At 34.8% G+C, this 7734-nt stretch overlaps 1 pseudogene; it reads left to right on the plus strand.

Moving 5' to 3' along the window:
• Window positions 1-598: 598 nt before the first annotated feature.
• On the plus strand, window positions 599-4878 carry LOC115229735 (annotated as a pseudogene).
• Window positions 4879-7734: the final 2856 nt, after the last annotated feature.

Raw genomic sequence — 7734 nt, forward strand, 5'->3', positions numbered from 1 at the left:
AGGACAAATAAACCAAAACGCGGACTACTATGTGTTTATGCAGAACAAGGACGGTGTTTTCGACGCATATCTGGTCGATTCAGTCTACAAAATGTATCCGACAGGTCGATATAAACATTTGTCGATAGACGAGGCAGAAAATGAATATAAAAAGTATATTTTCCATTTATAAATAGACATGATAAATATGTGGATCACTACCAGTTGATGATATCCCGAAGAATGAAGAAAGAAGACGAGGACACGTCTAATGAGTCGAGGACTAAGGATTTGGTAGTTTTGTGTCTTATTTCCAGATTCTTAGAAGTGGGGACAAAACCAAACCACATTCCCAGCCCACAGAGAAGGACAAACCCAAAAATATTAAATTCAATGAGGATAACGAGGCATTGGACGAATCAGGAGAAGACAGCAACGGGGAAATGAAGGAGGTTTATGACTCATCCAGGTTTATAAGTAAAAACAGTTTAAAGTGAGAATGAAACAAGCAGGGAAGTTGGGAAGTATTCGGAGAAGGGGGTGATGGAGGAGTTGGTTGAGTCCGAATCCAATGATGAGGTCCCAGTGGCCGAGACTACTAAAGATAGAGAGGTGTCTGATGCCAGGAAGGAGGAACAAGTCAAACGAGGACAAATATCAGGTTGGAGTGTGTTGTGAGTGTGTTTTAGACAGTGAGGACACCGAGGACAGTGTGGAGATATCAGGAGGGAGTGATTCTTCTATCATACCTGACGAGGATGACATTTATGATGAATTCGATGTGGGGAAACGAAAGTCCAAGCCAGAAGTGGACTCCCCTGCCAAGCGACCGGTTAGCAATGATTTGGATGTGGTGGAATCTCCTCGAATTGCTAACAAAGTGTTCAAGTTTGTGGTTTAGTTTTATTGTAGTGAAAAACTGTCGATTCAGGCAGTTGAGTGGTGTTTGGAGAATCGTCCTTATCGTTTTAAGCATTTGTTAAGTTTGTTTATGAAGACAACTCCCGAATATAGTAAGCAGGAGATGAGCACTGAGCTGTTTAATATACTCGGACGACTGGACGTGCAGACAATCAAAATCGGCACATATCAACACATGTATATCAAGTCACGCAAATAATGCTTTTCTTTATGTCTTTTCTTGTAGGCTAGAAAGTATAAAAACACATTTTTAGACATTTTCTGACATTGTTAAAATATTATACGTAACTCACGCTCTTGTGAGTTGTGAGTTTTTTCTAGTTTTTGAGACGATATTATAAACATCTCATTTCCCTATAATAACTAAAGTTCCACAAAACTCTAATAAAAACCAACCAAGTTTTGATTAGAAAAAACTCACAAAATTAAATACCACACACTAACAAAATATTAATCATTTCGACATAACAATATGCATATATATGGAGGCAGAGGACACCTTGGAGAGCATTTCTGCCTCGTCAAGTCCATGATACCATTCTACACTCCCCCACTTACTGCTCTAAGAAAAATATTAAACCAAAAACAACTTGATGGATAGCTTCCAATCTCGTCAATTTAGTCGCCTCGGAAGGAGTCAGACGACAGTCAGACATCAACAGAGAAAGTACAACAGACTTGAGAACCTCAGCAGAGTAGCTGATCCCTATTATATTAAAATAATTCATTACCAATCAAAAACTCTCTGGAATATTCTTGCAGTTTGTTAGTCAGGGTGGAGATTGTATTTTTAGATAAATTAATTTCAGTTAAATTAGTAGTATATTTTATATCAACATTATATCTAATTTGTTTAATTAAATTATAAACATTTTATTGAATAAATTAATGACGGGAAGCCACAGTTTCGATTGCTGTGAGAACAAGGAGGGATCTTGTGAAAAATAACTATTAATACAAAAAATGTCAAAAAACCAAATTGTATCAGTTTCAAGAAAGCCTAAAATCTTGTCAATATAATCATTCTTGTTGAAAGAGTCCTCAATGAGGTGTTCACAGAGTCTGGTTAAGTACATTCGTCTACGCTCTACTGTGGTTCCTTGGGCCATAAATTCGGCAGAGACACAACAGGCCAGTGCTTCGTTCGGAAGACAAAAATGGTTGCTTTTGGATGTTTTGAGTCGGAAATTATCGAGATAGATTTGATAATGGTTGTTTTCCTTTTTAAAATAAACTTTTTTGTAAAATTTTTTGACGTCGTTTTTAAACACACTCAGGAATTTGGGTTTTTGTATAAAGCTTGATTTTATTAGCCGTAGATTATTCATTGGACTCACGTCGTTATAGTGTGGTTTATTATTTTATTACTTTTAAAATATTTTAGAATTTTTAAATAATTTTATAAAATAATAATAATTGTATCGCAGTTTTAATTGATTTAATGTTTTAAAATATTATTTCAATCTAAAATAAATAATTGTAGTCTTAAAAACAATTATTAAATATTTAGTAAAAATATATTTTAAAAACAATTATAAAATATTTAATAATATATAATAAAATACCCGCTACTTTTATTAATGGTTGTTGGTTCATATCACATATCCAGTACCGCAAATTACTTCCCACTAAAGCCCCGGACTCAAATATAAGCAATCTACAAACCACACAGGATTTATCCAAGACAATTTATAAACCATTTAAAGTGCCCTTAAACGGGTATATTTCAAACGGATCTTTGGAAAGAGCTCTCGGATTCCGTCGAAAACTTACCAGAACATCCCTCCACGATCCTTCAAGTGAGAATGCACTAATACTATTCACCCCTCCACAACTCTCCATGGAAGAATCACTACGACAAAACGAGTATTTTAAACAAAACCACCAGAAATGACAAATTAGTTCACGTAGTTGTGGATCCTTTATTCTCAAATATTCTCCGCCCACATCAACGAGAGGTTTTTCCACAAATTTGAATTTCAGGGAATAAAATTCATGTTTGATTGTGTCACCGGGACACAACTCACGGATTTCCGTGGATGTATAATGGCAGATGAAATGGTCGTTTAATTTTGCTAATTTTTAAGGGACTTGGCAAAACCTTGCAGTGCATTTGTCTAATTTGGACTTTAATCGTGTATTTTATATTTGATTTATCTAGAATTAGAATCAGGGACCGAATGGAAGTCCCGTGGTTGATAAAGTCGTGGTTGTGACTCCAAGTAGTCTTGTAAAAGTATATTTTGTCATTATTTTTAACATAGAATTGGGAAAAGGAGTTCAAAAAGTGGTTAGATAATAAAATTTGTGTTATGACTGCCGATGGAAATGGAAAAAACTCAGTCAAGTCGATTTTGAGTGATTTGATGTTTATAAATCATTCAAAGGAAGGTTTTCTGGAGAAATGAGATCGAATGGACTGGTTTTGATCATTTCATACGAGACTTTGAGATTACATTGCAATCTTTTGAGAAGAATTGAGTCCAGTCTATTAATTTGTGACGAAGTCTTTGATTATTTTATTATTTTTTAGGGTCACCGACTAAAAAATCAGCAAAGTCAGGTTTATACAACATTGATGGGGTTGGCTACTCGGAAAGAATTATTCTCTCTGGAACACCGATTCAAAATGATTTGTTGGAGTATTTCTCGTTGGTTAATTTCGTCAATGAAGGGATTCTTGGTGGTTTGTGTTTTCATATTGAAGGATCGTCTTTGGAATTTAAGAAAAAGTTTGAAAATCCAATTCTTCGAGGACGGGATTTGGACGCTACTGAAAGTCAAAGATTAGAGGGAGATCAAAAACTGGCTGAACTGATCTCTATTGTGAATCTCTGCATAATTCGAAGGACAAGCAGTCTCCTCTCACATTATTTACCTATAAAAAGTCTAATGAGTTTTGTTTAATGTTTAAGGAGAACATGTGGTCTGTTGTGTTCTTACAAATAAACAGAAACAGTTATATTCCTCATTAGTGAATGATCGGGAATTGGATTCGTTGGTTTTGATTTCTTCTTTAAAGAAGTTGTGTAATCGTAAGGTTGGGTGGGACTATTTAGACCCTGCCTTGTTGAATGAAGGGACTGTGGATAGCGACAGTTCTGGTTTGTTGCTGCATTTAAGATAAAGGCAAGTTCAGAGTGTTGGATTGTCTGTTGAGAATAATAAAATCAACTTCGAATGACAAAGTTGTGCTCATTTCGAATTACACACAAACATTGGACTTGTTTGAACAACTTTGTACTCGGAATGGGTGTGCAGGGTTTATAAATAAATAGATATTCCTTCATTCGATTGGACGGTTCGTTGACCTCAAAAAAGCGGTCTAAACTGGTTGATGAGTTTAGTAATTTTTCTGTATTTGTTGTGTAAGTATGATAGAATATATTTGTCTTCATGTTGAGTAGTAAGGCCGGGGGTTGTGGACTTAATCTTGTTGCGGCCAACCGTCTTGTGATGTTTGATCCTGACTGGAATCCTGCGAATGACGACCAAGCAATGGCAAGGATATGGCGAGATGGGCAGAAGAAGGAATGTTTTATTTATCGTCTTATTTCGGTATTCAATCAAAATGACCGCAGACTGGGAGTATTGAGGAAAGGATATTACAGAGACAGGCTCATAAGAAGGCATTAAGTGATTGTGTGGTCGACAGAGAGGACGCTGAGAGACATTTTAGTTTGGATGATCTTCGTGAAATATCAGCCCCTCTTTCGGACTCGATTAGTGACACGCACGACAAGTGGGAGGATTATTCAGAGGTTTAGACTTAATTGTCGGAGATGTGTGGGTGGAATTCAACATACTCCGCCGTGTGAGGACAGTAATTGTGCCTCTGATCTGTCTAATTGGTATCATTGCAGTGATCCAAGGAATGTTTTTGATGTTGTTCTTCGAAGGGTTTTTTCTACACTCAAGGATGGAATTACATTTGTATTTTGGCATTTTTCTCATAATAAACAGAGAATTACTGTCTAATTGCGCTCTGTTCCTTTTTGAGAGTAATTTTAAATATATAGAACTCGATCTGACGGGTGATAGGGACATATTTCATAATGAATATGAGACTTATGGCTAGTTAATTTGTTTCTTTCGCACTCTTTTGATGCCCTGGCAACTTATTCGTTCTAGTTTTGAATTTATAGGCAAGCAGTTAGCAACATTTTTTTACACGGGGATCAGTTTTGCATCAGAAAATTTTGTGTGGGCCACCTGAAATATAAACCACATTTTTTGCTTTTGTTCCATGTTTTTCATTTGTCTGTATTTTATTATTAAAAAACTTCAGGTTTATTATAACTATTTGGTGAGATTTCTAATCTTTTGTTTAGAATTATGCCATTTTCTGTGTGTACAGAATCTTTGTGATGCCTATTTTGAAATTTTTTCTCATAATTTATGACAAATCATGCATTTTGTTTATTCATTGAGGGAGTCAATAAATTTAGTGAAGTTAAATTCAAAAATAGCTTTAATTTTATAATTTTTCAAAATTCCTGCAAATCAAATGAAAAAGGCTCATCGACCAGTATTTAGAAGTCACGAAGCAAAAAAGAAACGTTTGTTATTTTAAGTCAAAAGATGAAGCAGATTTAATTGAATGAGACAGCGTTAGCCACGAAATCCTGGCCGATTTTACAATATGAATTATGATTTTAACCGACCTGAATAAAGAACAAGACCACAAAAAATGGTGGCTGGAGGTACGTTGGAAAAAGGGTAGCAGACAAAAATAAAAACATTTATAGAACGGGAGACTTGCAGACCAAATTTTAGAGGGACCGACACAAAAAGGTAAAAATACAATCCGCAAGCACAACAAAATCTATCATTTTGCTAAAATTATAATAAGATCAAACAAACATTAGAAGATTTTAAAGAACAACTTTAAACGATCAATGTTCACTATTTCCTGTTTCCAAAGCGGTGCTTTCTGAACTCTCAGGTGTCCAAACGCGCTAGTTTCTTGTTAAACATTTGGTCGATTTTAACTCTTGGAAATATTTTCATCATCGTTTTGTTATATCGACGGACGTTTGGATTTATTTTCAAAAAAATTTATAATAAATTTATACATGTAAAATTGATTGTTTTGTCGAATCCTTATTAAACCGTGTAAATTCCTTAATCAATTCAAAAACGTACCAAAATTGGATTCACAGACCAGTCACAATAAATAATTTTCTCTTTTTCATTCAAAGAACTTTTTACTAATTCCACAAATAATTTACCTTATCTTTTCACTATTGTGCTATTGACCTGACATTGTCTTTTGGCCATTGGCGATGCTGTAATGGATTCTTTCTGATTGATCTTAAATATTCTTTCTGATTGTTTTTGTGTAGTATTCCGGTTCTTACAAGTCTGCTTGTCCGCTTTGAAGGAATTAGGGTCCTTTCTTGTAAAGACCTGGCCTTTGCGTGTTATCTATTTTTTCTTTGGTCATCTACGGATTTTGTAGCTCTGTTCTTTTTTACTCACTCGAACACGCTAGGCTTACGGAATGTCAAGAAGCGTTAAAGTCATGGAGTTGCGTTGGCTACTCAGTGTTTGAAAAGACCTCATTTCAAAAAAGTTTGGACGAATTTTTAGGTAAAGATCTTTTTAAAGAAATACAATTCCGTGGTGACCAGATGGGCTGGCATCACTATGCGCCACTTTCAAGCCACACTTTCTTAATTGGCTTAATTCCAGTGATTATTTAATTTTTTCATCCGGGCTTTTTCTTTATGACAAATCAGTTTGACTTAAGGTTTTGAATAAAGATTTTCCATAAGGAGCTAGTTTTGGCGTGAGTGCATGAATTTTTTTGCCTGTGAAATTTTTTTTTAAATTCATGGCTCTAAACAAATTCATTTTTCATCCATTCGATCCTTCGAACCTTGTAAAATTCAAAGCAATTTTCCTATCTTGCGAAAATGTAAGAACAATTAAAATTACCAATTTTTAAATAAGAGCCCTAAAAGCGAAATATTTCGCGAGCGTAATTTAAAGTCTTTAAATTGAGACGGTTTTAAAAAACAGATTCTTATAATTTGATGGCAAATTATGCATTTTTCCATTATTTCATTGAGTTAATTAATTTAATGAACCCAAATTCAACATTATCTTTTATTTTTCAATTTGTTAAAATGAAAGACTCGTCGACCTAAGTGGCCATCATATTGGGCTACTCAATTATCGTCGAAATATATCCTTTTCCGAATCCACGCATTCCCACTCGCTCAGTGACCTTTTCTTGTGTCCAGGCCCACCTTCTGCTTCCTCAAAACACTGGATCGCGATCGGGGATCTTTGGGAGCGTCCGACATTGACAATTTCGTTCTTGTTAGCCACCGGTTTCCTTCAATTGAAGGGGCCGGGGGTAAATAAATAAATAATAAGCTTTCTGCGCTTATGTATTTTAATATTAATAATTGATGCCATAAAGCCAAAACTTTTTGAATTATTTATCTTTTCGGAAAATTTACTCTGTTCGATATTCAGATTTAACTCATTATAAACATAATATGTCACAGGCGCTACCGGTTACCGAGCGCTACGGGTTACTGAATGCTCAAATTTAACATTTAAAGAATTTTTTATAAAATTAACCTAAATTTTTTAGTTATTATATTTAAAATTAATAAATATATAATTTCAATATTTTTAAAAGGCGCAGCATTTGATATTTTTAAATAGATAATTTACCATGCGTATTCTATAAAGTTTTCTTGATGCCTCGCTGCTTTGTCAAAACTGTACATGAATATGATCATATAGTTACATATGTCACAGGCGCTACCGGTTACCGAGCGCTACGGGTTACTGAATGCTCAAATTTAACATTTAAAG

The sequence above is a fragment of the Octopus sinensis genome, unplaced genomic scaffold (genome assembly GCF_006345805.1).
Source record: "Octopus sinensis unplaced genomic scaffold, ASM634580v1 Contig13644, whole genome shotgun sequence".
NCBI lineage: Eukaryota > Metazoa > Mollusca > Cephalopoda > Octopoda > Octopodidae > Octopus > Octopus sinensis.